The 12,744-nt window shown below is 39.6% G+C and overlaps 1 protein-coding gene across 2 annotated transcripts in view; it reads left to right on the plus strand.

Annotated features, from left to right (window-relative positions):
* The window catches only part of KCNG2 (potassium voltage-gated channel modifier subfamily G member 2), a 62,282-nt gene that overhangs the window by 6,699 nt on the left and 42,839 nt on the right, over nt 1-12,744 (plus strand). The gene's annotated exons all lie outside the window — the stretch shown is intronic.

Consider the following 12,744-nt stretch of genomic DNA (forward strand, 5'->3'; position numbering starts at 1 on the left):
TTGTTTTCTTTCATATTATCAGTGCAGTTTTTTCAGCTGGTAAAGCCAGGAAGCCAAAGCCTCCGTGGAGGCTGTTCAATCACAATATAAATCAATTCAACAAAACTGAGTGAAACCCAAGTCTCTTTAGTTTAGGGCTTTTCAAATATTATTCTAAGGCTGAAGTCTGTATGGGTTAGGATTCTACTTTATTCTGACCTGTCAGGTTGAAATTTTCATTTGATTCTTAAGAATAAATTCTCTTTCTTCACAAACTGCCTTTGATAACATTATTGAATTAAGGAGGAAATACTTCAAAAAGCAGGTATTTCCCAGGATGTGGAGCACATCCTCAGAGATTTTAATTTACAATTCTGACATCAGAGATGATTGCTTTTGGCGATCACTGTAACAGTCTTCTAATTAATGAAGATTATGATAGACGATCAAGATTTATACCATTTTTCCTTGTTTCATGCTTCCTTTCCTGTTTTTTTTTTTCCTGTAATAGTGAATTTGCAGTTACATTCTGATGGCTATATGTCTCCTCTGACAGGTTAGTGCCACTTTGTGACCATTACTGGACTTTTTGCCATCTTTTGGGACTGCAAGACTTTGTTTTTCAGCTGAACTGTTAAATTTGTTTACAATAACAGATGTTGACCCAGTGTTGAGCTTACCTCTGTGCTCAGAGTAACAACATATGGACCTTACCTGCCAGACTTAAGCAGTCAGTGAAGCCACCAGAGTCTTGTTTTGGTTTCCTCTTGATGTGTATGAGTAGTCTTACTTTGAATTATATCATTTGTATTATGCCTTTCAATATCCAGATGCACACAGTAAAACCTTGACCCTGTTATGCTGGATTGAGACTGTTTCAGTGGCAGTACTCATGGGAACAATTCCATCTTAGTTCCCAGCTACATTTTATTTATCTTCCATTGAATCAAACTTGTGTTTATTGATTAAGGAAAAATCATGGTACCATGTCAGTGCCTTTGGGATGTCTCCACCCTTCAGCCTACAAGAAGGCAGGAACAAGTCATATTGGTTCTAGTTTAGATACAGTTGATTTGCTCTAAGTTCTGTATACAGAATAATTTTCTTGCTGTGCTCATGTCTCATGTTTTTCAAGGTCATTTATTCAAGTTTGCTTTTGAGCTGTAGTATTTCATGTTATTAGATGTTAGTAAAGTCATAAAGATGTTTCAGGAAGGACTTTATGACTTTAAAACCTGTGGAATCTGTGAAAAGATAAATGGATTAGGGGAGCTGATCAGGGTTACATAGGAAAGACATAAAAAAAAGAAATTTAGAAGTCTTGTAATTACAAGTCCAAGTAGTCTTGAAGCAGATATAAGGCTCCATTTTATACCTGCTCATTTAGAAACAAAAGATTGGGTCCTTTGGGGTTTGGAAATGCACAGTGTTCACAACCTTTTCTCTATCCTCCTTTGACAGTTTTGAGAGTCTCAGTCTTTGATAACTAGATTTTGAATCCCCTTTTTTGTGTGTATGTTCTTCAGTGTAAATGTCACTACAATATTTCTTTGTTTAGTGTTAAATTTAGTGGATCCCTAAACCCCTTATTTTTAGTTCAGCCTCTCCTGGTGGTTTTATGAGACTTCATGCTGTAAAGGCTTCTTCTGGCTGCAGAAGTGTTTGAATTTGTTCTGCACACTGTTAGGGGCTCTGCAATGAGAGCAATTCCTGTCTAGATGATAGAGAAATGTTCTTCTTGACTATGCACAGATAAATCAAAGAAGCCTGTCCAGATCTATCTTGGTATAAATGAGAGCACATCTCAGTCCTAGAAGTTTGTTCTTATATTTCTTTGTGTTTGTACTGTGGTCTGGAACTAAGACACTCACAAAAGATTAATAATACATTGTCCTTGTGCTAAGCAAGAGTAAAGCTTCTGATTTTATTTCTTTTATAATTTTAAAATTTAAAAAAGTGAGAAGAGCTTAAATTCAGTGCCTATTCGTGCCAAACTTTACACTTCATGAGTAATTCCTATTCACATAAACAATCCTGATGAATACATTGGTGTCCTGAATTTGATGGACTCATGTAAGTAAGGAGTTTTAAGGGTGAGTCCTTACAGAACACTTAAAAACATTTTTTATCAAATGTCCTAAAGTCTAATTACTAGTTTGTAGTTTGTGTGCTTTACCATATTAGTAAGTGTGATGAATCATTTTTAATAGCTGTTGTGCTTCTCTGCAAGCTCTGATTTAATCTGGTGGACTGTGACATATAAGAGCAATTCAAACACTGTACATGTGTATGTGTATGCGTATGCTTCTCAGAAATACACTTTTGTTGTATACATCAAGCATGGCCTTTCATGTAATGACTGACTACAATTCTAAATGCTGATTTATTTTTTTAATATTGTCATGAAATAATTTCTTCCCCAAATGGTGGGAACCACCTTTAGCTTAAGTGAGAGAAGATCAGGGAATGATCCAAGACTCATGCTTCAATCTGAACTAGGTTAATTGAGCTGCTCACAAAAAAGTGTTATAAGAGGAGCAGATTGCTATATGCATGTATCACTGTAAAAAACAAAGTTAGATGAGGATTTGTCGTGTATAATGACAGCAGCTTGATTTTTTTCTGAAGCCTCTGGAGTCAGCATTTCCCTGGGCTTTTCTTGCCTCCTACTTGGTTGAGAAGATTTTTCAAGGATGATCTAAAGATCAAAGAGAGTGGGTGACATGATTTCTTCCCCTGCTTCTTGCTTCCATGGCATGCTTTGTTCTGATTATTCATGCTTGAATATCCTTGCAAAGTTTGTTCTTCTTTTACCCTTGGAAGTATGAACCAGTAAGCTAAGGGTACTGTTTGTTGCAGGAGGCTTACAAGCTCAAGGAGTGAGATAAACAGTTTGCTCAGTAGTGATGGTTGCAGTTGGTAAGCTGTGAAGATTAATACTTATTTAATTCTGATTGCATCACACTGGAAGAAAGAAAGAAGCCAATTATGACCATCCTGGCCTTCATGATATTAACAGTAGCTTGGACAGGATAGGTTTCATCATTCTTTCCAATGCTTTTCAACACTATCATTTCATAGATCTCTGCAGGGCCCTGGCATGATAAGCTTGCAGACATTGCCTTGAACTTTGTCACAAGATCTAGATGAGGCTCATAATGACCTACTTAACAGGATTTTTATAGTGTTTTCCTTCTCAATAAGTTCTTTTCTGTGTACTATCCTTTGTTCAACCAGCCTCAATTGCAGGCAGAACTGTTGAGGAGACAGAATACAGATCTCAGAGGAATTAACAGAAATAATTTACAATCCTGACAGCACTATTTTCTAATCATCTTTTTTTCATGAATCTCAAGAATCCACTGGAGTATGTCGGTTTATCCCACTCCTGGTATTCTCAAAAGTGGACCATTGTTCAAAAGGAAAAAAAAAATATACCACAGTAAGATCTTACTCCAGAACTTTTAAATTATTCTGTGCATCACTGGAGATTTCAGTAAAAATAATGAAGCAAGAAATGCAGCTGCAGTTATATTAAATAGCATGGAAAGGTATAAAAATACCAGACCCTTTGTATTCAGAATGTAAATGAAAACTCAGTGTTTGGGTTTAGCAGCAAACTACTTCCAAGAGCAGGATCATAGAATCATGGGAACTTAGGGGTTGGAAGGGACCTGGAAAGATGATCTAGTCCAACCCCCCCTGCCAAAGCAGGGTCACCTACAGGAGGTCACACAGGAACATCCAGGTGGGTTTTGAATGTCTCCAGGGAAGGAGACTCCACAACCTCCCTGGGCAGCCTGTGCCAGTGCCCTGTCACCCTCACAGTAAAAAAATTCTTCCTAATATTTATACAGAACCACCTATGCTACAGTTTATAACCATTGCCCCTTGCCCTATTACTAGTCACCCCTGAGAAAACCTTGACTCCGTCCTCCTGGCACTCACCCCTTACATATTTATAAACACTAACGAGGTCAACCCCTCATTCTCCTCATCTCCAAGCTGCAGAGCCTCAGCTCCCTCAGCCTTTCCTCATAAGGGAGATGTTCCATTCCCTTCATCATCTTGGTCGCTCTGCTCTGGACTCTTTCAAGAAGTTCCCTGTCCTTCTGGAACTGAGGAGCCCAGAACTGGACACTATTCCAGATGTGGCCTCACCAGGGCAGAGCAGAGGGACAGGAGAACCTCTCTGGACCTACTAACCACCCCTCTTCTAATGCACCCCAGGATGCCATTGGCCTTCTTGGCCACAAGGGCACATTGCTGGCTCTTGGTCATCCTGCCACCCACCAGCACCCCCAGGTCCCTGTCCCCTATCCTACTCTCCCTCAGCTCAGTCCCCAACCTGTACTGGTACCTGGGGTTGTTCTTTCCCAGATGTAAGACTCTACACTTGCCCTTGTTGTAATTCATTAAATTTCTCCCTGCCCAACTCTCCAGTCTGTCTGGGTCCCTCTGAATGGCAGCACAGCCTTCTGGGGTGTCGCCACTGCACCCAGTTTTGTGTCATCAGCAAACTTGCTGATAGTGCACTCTGTTCCCTCACCCAGGTCATCAATAAATATACTGAATAGTACTGGTCCCAGTACTGACCCTTGAGGTTCTCCACTAGAAACAGACTTCCCACTAGACTCCATCCCATTGACTCCAACTCTCTGGCTTCTGTAAGGATATGTAATAATTGTGCAGGTTCCTTGAACCTTCCAGTGAATTGTATTGTATTAGCTGCGTATTTTTTCCATCCTATTTCCGTTTATGAAAGCCAGTAGAAGGGGTCGGGCTTTGAGCCATTCATTGCTGGAAATTCAACTGGTCATTAAATATATTCTAGCAGTCATAATGTAATTGTAATGATCCGCTTTCACTTGAAATAAATTTGTGTAAAATTGCACAGATTGCTATTTTGACTTAACACGGTACCAGGTAAAATTAGAACAAGTCTTTATGCTGTTCATCTGTACATTTGACATTTTTTCCTGTCCTGTTGTCATGAGCATGAATCGCATCTCCATTCCTTTTGTGCATTCACTTACATGTTCTCAGAGATAGCAGATATTTCAAAGAGTCACAGTGGCATCACAGTCATCAGCTTCATATTGATAGGGCTGAAAATCAGTGTAGGTCCTTACAGGCTGAGCTCACCAGTGTGAGTTTTATTGAGAATTATTATTACTTCAGTTTTCTGAGTGCAGTCCTAAGCCCCAGGTTTGGTTCTTGTGCTGCCTGCACGGCGCGTGTGTGCCACGGCTGCTTCCCACAACAGACCTGTTCTGTAATGTCCTCCTGTCTTGCTCAACACTTACTCAAGATTTATGTAGCATAAACACTGATGAGTTTCCCTTCTCTGGAAATCAGAGTACTAGAAGGTGTGGGAACAGGGAGGAAAATAGATATTTAGATATCTTTAGCATAGACACAGGATACAGCCAGATTTTGTAGCAGCTTGCAGAAGGCAGAAAGAGTTCCACACTAGACACTGTTGTTATAATTCAGGTTTTTTTGTCTCCAGGAGAGTTTCTGAGCCCCTGCCCTGCCAAGGCAGAGTAAAAGCTGTGACCAGTTACCTCCCCAAGTTATATTAAAATGGGATGATCTTCAGGGATAGTTGCCTTAAGTCGTATCAAAAGACAGAGCTGAGCCTGGTGATTCACTTTGGAAGGGTAGTGAGGTGGGAAAAGAGTGCCCTTGAGCTGGAGCCGTGAGTCAGGCAGCTAAGTTGCTGTCTGGAGTAAAAATCTCTGATTCTGAACATCTGAAGCAGTGCTCTGGCTTTTTGGCCAGTGCCCTTCAACCCCCATGCTGCATCTGTGCAACCTGTGTCAAAAACTCAGGTCTGGATTGAGAAGGCAAAGATGAGAGGGAGCATGATACTGTACCCTGTGTTGATGGGGATCTGTAGCTTGCTTTTCATACAGTGAGGATGAGAGATAATAAATGCAATAGTGAAACTGGTATCCCTCTGCCACTTCCATAATTGTATCCAAGCCAACCGGTAAGTGTTGCAGCGCCAGGAGACAACATGTAGGGTTTCTAGGAATCTGAGGATGGATTTAAAAACATTTTTATGTTGCTTACCCACCCACATTACATTTCTGCTTCATCAATGAGTTCTCAACAGCACAGCAGTTAAGTAGGATATTTGTATAGTTATGGTTAGGCTTTTGTAATTATGCAAAGCTGTTCCAGTTATCAGTTTTTATTTCCCACCCACATTTTCTGCTGTGCATCTGAAACAAACAACATGGTAGCAGTATAGGTGGGTAAGTCAGTAGCCCCAAAGGAAACTAGACATTTTTAGCAGAAAATGAGACAAAGCTCACTAATGAAATGTGTGTTTGTGTGTCAGACTGGGTACTTTCTTCCCTGCAGTTGCATTCACTGATTCTGATACATTCTGGCTGCTGCTAGTGCTTGCCTTTTCCTGGACATGCAGCCTCTTGATTTCTTGGGAGAAGAGAGGGAAGGAGTCTGAAACCTGACCCCTGAGTTCATCTTCTTTATTTTTCCTTATTTTTTTCTTGAGTGGAGTGCTAGGCATGGGTGTGAGAAGAAGAGGCAAGTCCCTTGGAGCTTTGTGGAGGTGATATGTGTGGGAAGGGATGCCAGAGTACCTTTGGAGGCAAGGACAAGGCGGGCAGCCAAGGATGTGGTAGTAGGAGTGCCTTCTGTGACCTGTTGTGTAGGACATGGCAGGAGAGAAGGCTTATGTGAGGTTGCAAGAAGGAGGTCATGCCTGGAGCTTCCATTTCGTAGCTCTTTGAGGGGAATAGGTTTATTGCACCATAATGGCTGGGTAGCTGGTGGCTGGGTGGATGCATGGCCAGAGAAGATAGGGACCAAATTGTAAGAGCTTTGAGAATTATTGCACTAAACAGTCCTGATTCCTTATGTTGATGTTGTAGAACACTTTGAGGAGTCAGTCTTTACACAGAAGGAACTGCTCAGGCTTAATGACATGTAGTGAAGTTGTTCTGTTATAACGTGCGCTGCAGGGACAGATTCAGGGTGGGCCTAGCAGAGCTCCATCTGTTTTCCCATTGACTTTCCCCTGCCCCCTTGGTGCAGTGCAAGGGCATTGGAACAACACTGTGACTCCTCTCCAACTTCTCAACCCCGTGTACTACTCACCAGGAATGAGAGGCAAAAAGACAGTGTCACACATGGAGTGAGAACCTGTTACTTCTCCTCAGCAAATGCTTTGTGTCTGTAACTCAGCTTGCCCTGGCCCCTTGGAGGAGCTGGTGTCCTGCTGCATCACCTCATACAACATGTATGGAAAAGATGCATCTGCCCCTTTCAAGCATGCCTGAAGTGCTGAAATATGCACCTTGGGGTTGGGTGAGAAGACATGAGCTTGCAGATAGATAGCAGTTGTAAAGTACACACAATTTGGGGGAAGACTGAACTAGTGGACAAGTGACAGAGGGATAGGCAACAGCATATGGCAGTTCAGATGTGCAAAATGGCATCTCCTTATTTAGCAGATCACCTTCCTCTGTGGGTACCCTAACTTGACTGTGTAGAAGACCTTATTCTGTCCTAGGTAACTGAATGGATTTGGTCTGGAAATAGGAGTTCTTGTTGTTCCTCTGACTGAAGTGTTTTTCAAAGTCAAAAGGCACTACCAACTTTAAGGCAAATTGTATTTATTGGAGGAGAATTTTAGGAGGCAGCATACCCTGACAAAATATTTGAAAGCATTTCAGGAGTCATAACCATAGAAAAAGGAATCATTGAGGAGAGGAGAAAAGAAAAGAAAGAAAAAAAAAAAGGTCCATTTACTTTTATCAGTTCCTGAGCTGGACAAAAGGAAGATTTTTACTTAATCTTCTACACATCTTGGAAACTTTAGCAGGCTGATGCTTCAAATCAGCCTCCTTCCTCCTGTTCTCAAAGATCTGCAGGCTGGAAGAGGAAGCAGAGTTAGGGGGAGACTGAAGCTTAGTAGGAAGAGAGGCTATGCTCGAAAGTTACACATTTTATTGTCACTTGAAGCTTCCTTAAGCTCAGTCTTCTGCTCTGTGAATCATCTTGAATGAAGTCATGGGGCACTGCCATGAGTTAGTGAGTAAGACACTGACATAACTGGAGTGATGTGGTTGGAATAAAGCCAGAAGGCCAGATATGACAAACACAGCTCAGTGTAGCTGGCAGATTTTGTTCAGCCTATGTATGTGGCCCTCTTATGGCTGCACATGATTAATTATGTTTCAAATCAACAAAAGAAATACTAATTCTCATAGCAAAAATTAGAATACGAGGCATACAGGGTATTTGTTTAAATATTGATTGTTCAGTATGTTGGTAATTGATATAAAATTTGCTGACCTCACACCCTGAAAAAAAAAAAAAGAGCAATGTTAGAATAATCTGTATCCATATATACCTTAGGGAAAGCAGTCATATGGTGTGATTTCACTCAGAGTAGTTGGAGCATTGTAGCAGTGATGATTAGAAGGAAAACTTAAGGTATTATATTCACTGACTAGGGAAGAGAAAGAAATACCTATTTTCCTAGGAAAATAAATCACTTCTGGTTTGATGGTTTACATAGTATGCCCCAGTTATACTTCTAGGCATTGAGTGGCAGATGAAATAAGACCAGTGAAGTGTAGCTAGAGATGGGTGCTCAAAAATTGTCATTATCTCGTCGAGGTTATAGCCTGTCCTTGTGTCATCTTGTACTGGTACTGAATTTCAGCAGACCACATTTTGAAAGGTTTTAGAACTTAGATCAATTGATCAAAATCCATGGAGGGAAAAGAAATTGAGGGGAGATTAAAAGTAATGTCAGTTAGTTAGCTTGTTAAACTGTGAGTCTTAGTGTTACACATGTCAGTGAGCAGTAAGAAAGAAGCTTAATAGAAGGGAAATTTTATACCTTTGTCCTAGGAAGTAAACAATTATATGAGAAAGGGGGGCATATGGAAGGCTAAATGTAACTGTTGCAGATATTTACTGGAAGTTTCAAACAATAAAATTTGCAGAATAAAACAAGGAGAAATAGGAGAATTGAAAGCAGCATTTATTAAGAAATGAAATAACTCACAGGAAAAGGTTTTGAGAAGAATAGGAATATAAATCCGAATAATTCTGAAATTGTGAATGCACCAATTATATAGGTTTGATTACTCTGAGGAAGCTTTTGTGCATTCTGAATTTTATAGTAGTCTCTGATGAGATTTATTTTCTATGAATCAGGTAGGATTCTTTTCATACAGAAACTGCAAGTGTATAGAGGGATACCATAACAATAGTTACAGTATTAAAATTTAGAATGTGTTATTTAATACACAACGTCCTCTAGATTAAATAGCCTCTGTTCTTCTGGTTTGTGTGTTTACAGTCATTCAGATATGAAAAATCTACATGTGAACATACACAGCCACACTTGAAATGGCATTTGAATAGCTGCATTGCTAATTAGCTGATAGAATTATGTGGGCATATTTTGTGCCTAAAAATAAGTAGGTGAAAATGTAAGCTTACATACAATTTATTATATAATTATAATTATAGGTAAATATATATATAATAAAATAAACTTTAGAATAAGTAAATATATATAATAAATATCTAATGTAATTTATTTTGTCACTGGTTAGATAATTAAAAAAGCTATCAGTCATTGCTTGTTGGAAGTGCAAGGACAATTTTATTTGTTGCCCACGTGTTCCCTGTGTGATAATAGTAAGTCAGCAACCCTGCTTTGTTAGATTTGCTGTGTACAGCAGTAAGGATGGAGAGCAGATGCCATCAGTGCACAGAGCAGTATGGAAAAAGTTGGGTTGAACCTCAGCTTTGGAACCATGAACCAGAGAAGTGTTTGCCAGATGAAAAAGTGATTTAAGCAAAGTTCAATTTCAAGGCCTGTGGGTATAAGATCACAATAGCTTTGAAAGCAGGATTTTGTAAATAACTGAGAAATTTCTATATCCAAAACCCAGCTTCAGTAATCCATACTCAGTGAACTTCTTACATTATGGGTTAGATTTGATGGGTCGTAGTAATTGGGATGAAGTTCTGCAGTGGACAGCAATCTCACATCAATTTTTTTAAATATATGACCCAATGTTGGGAGATTTATATGTGCTGTGCTGCATAAATGTAATTATCCGTAGCTCTTTGTAAGGGAAAATGGACCTGTTAATGGAGAGCTGGAACTGATGCCTCATGAATTGATACTGTGTATCAGGGGTGAAATACTCCATAAAAGTAGGAAAAGTATTTAAATAGAGAATAACCTGGGGAGAGAGTAAAGTAACTACTTAAAAGGAGATTTGTCAGGTATGAGAAGTAAGAAAAGGTACTACAAGTGGCTCCTTTGCCTTTTCACTATAAGGAAAGTAGCAGTAAAGGGGCTAGGAGATGACTTTTAATCATGCTTTAGTAAAATTGAAGCTCAAGGTTTAGTTGAGCAAAACAAACATGGGACACTGGCAGGGGTGTAAGAGTGCATGCTCATAAGGAGGTGCCCAGCCATGGCTATGACACACCTGGAAGAATTTGGAATTAAAATGACCAACATCCATAAAATTCTTCCTGCTATCTGTCTGGGACTGCTTGACTAGGGGTAGTGGAGCTTCTGTCTTTCTTGGGTGGAAGTAAAAGCACATAGGAGTGTGAAATGGGGTGGAAATGGTGACATAAGTGGTTTTTCTCTCACCTTTTCCCTATCTCAGCCACACAATTTTGTACTCAGTGTTTAGAAACGTGCCTCTGAGTGGTTTCTGATTCTTTTGCTTTCTCTTTTTCCTCTCATTCCATGGAACCACACAGGATCCAGTAGGTCTGCTGGAAGTGCTGGTTCTCTGTGTACAAAATTAGTCTGAAAATCTTAACACCTTTCCATGCAAAAAGAGCGAGGATGTTCTATGCCATTCTGTATCCAGAATTAAACTGAGCCTTCTTAATTTAGCTTGAAGTAGTCTATCCATATTGGAGGACTGCATCTACAGTTTAGGCATCTCTATTAGCTGTGTATTTATAACATTTTATGACAGTGTGACAAACAGAGAATCCAGGCATTCTGAAATAGCTAGCATTTAATGCCAATATGATGACTATACATTATGAAAAGTAGTTTGCTTTACTGTCATGGACTGATGAATTAAATGATCCTCATTTTCTTTTCACTGTAACAAATTCCCATTTGTCTTAAAACACCAGGAATGCAGGGTATGTGTAACACAGGGGCAAGAGGTGAAAAGCATAAAATCTTAGCATATGTATTACATAAGGGGATACCTGGGTGATTAGCTTTACTTAGTTTTTGCAGATGTGCTTTGGTTTTGTAAAAAATAATTAACAGTAGGATTTCATGGGTTTGGAGGAAACTGATCTGTCTGTGCTGAAATTCCTGGAGAATTAAGATTTGTTTTAAATCCTTCAGTCTCACTTTACTAGTCCAGGATCAGGAAGGCTGTTTGCTGTTTTCAGACATCAATATTTATCCACCATTGGGTCATTCATACTCTGACTGATATTGTTTGACTCTCATTGTCTTCTCTTTAGCTATTTGGCTCTCCTCTGTGTGTGTGCGCACCTTGGAAGTAACGTGCAAGTACTCTGAAAGGAAAACCACAGCCCTTTTTTTAGCTGAAGTGTTTCTGTAATGTAATCCCATTGCGTGACCAAGGTATCTCCCCTCCAAAAAAAAAAAAAAAAAAAGGAATTGTGTTCTCTGTTTTCAACTTAGATACACATTCATAGTTATAAAACAGGCACATAGGTATTTCCATCTGATTCCCATCACAAGTACCTTTATATGAGCAGATCAAGCTCATATAGTCAGATCAAGACTTTGGAAATTTGCATGCACAGGCTGGTTACATGCAAGGCAGTATCTGTAGTAATCATGTTATCTTGTAAAGAATTACGCTGTATATTACAAATTGTTGAACATGTTCAGCTTGGAAACCTTTAGTAAATATGGCTGCCTGATGTGAATCTTTTGGAAAGGTTCTTCCAGAATAATGTTTAACTACAGAACATTTCAGGTTTACATGCACCACAACACAGTAAAAATCCATTGATTTTTTTTGCAACAGCACTTCTGATATTTCAGTGACAGAGGTTTTCAAAGGACCTAAAAGACTCTCTCTACCCAGGACAGTTTTGATTGCCCCAAATGGGTGTTCAGAGCTCTTTAAGGTATTCTAGGAGCCTTTGCTTGGCATCCAGCTGTTGGCATTGTGTCACATCTGCCATCCCCGAACAGAGGGTGTCTCAGATTGCACTCCATGCCTCTGTGTGGGCATCAGATTTGAACTCCTTGGTTTCAATGAAATCAGTGGTAGCAGGTGGTTGATTTGACCCTTGATGCTTCTTGGCCCTATGCTCCTGAGGGCTGTGCCTGTTGACCCGCAAGTATTTAATATCTCAGAGCTCACATTTGTCATTCCCCTGCCTGTGCATGGAAATACATGATATATCTGTATTTATATATATGTGTCTATACATATGTATGTTGGTATGGGGTATTTATATGTGGAAAATACAAAATTTTGTAGGGGAGTGTTTGCATGTATTTGCATGTATATCTTTAAGGGGTGGCTTTAGTACCAGTAATGTATTTGCTTGGTGATGTTTTTTCTTAGGTGATATGACAGATTAGGTCCTGATTCTGAGAGAAGGAGAGAGCTTCTTCCAGGCTGCTTGGTACTTGTTAACTTACATAAAAAGTGTACGGATTCAGCATATGCCAAAATAATGATGTATCTGCTTTATATTTGTTTATATTCAAAGCCTTTTATCCTGCTC

This window comes from Calypte anna, chromosome 2, assembly GCF_003957555.1.
Source record: "Calypte anna isolate BGI_N300 chromosome 2, bCalAnn1_v1.p, whole genome shotgun sequence".
In the NCBI taxonomy this organism is placed as follows: Eukaryota; Metazoa; Chordata; class Aves; order Apodiformes; family Trochilidae; genus Calypte; species Calypte anna.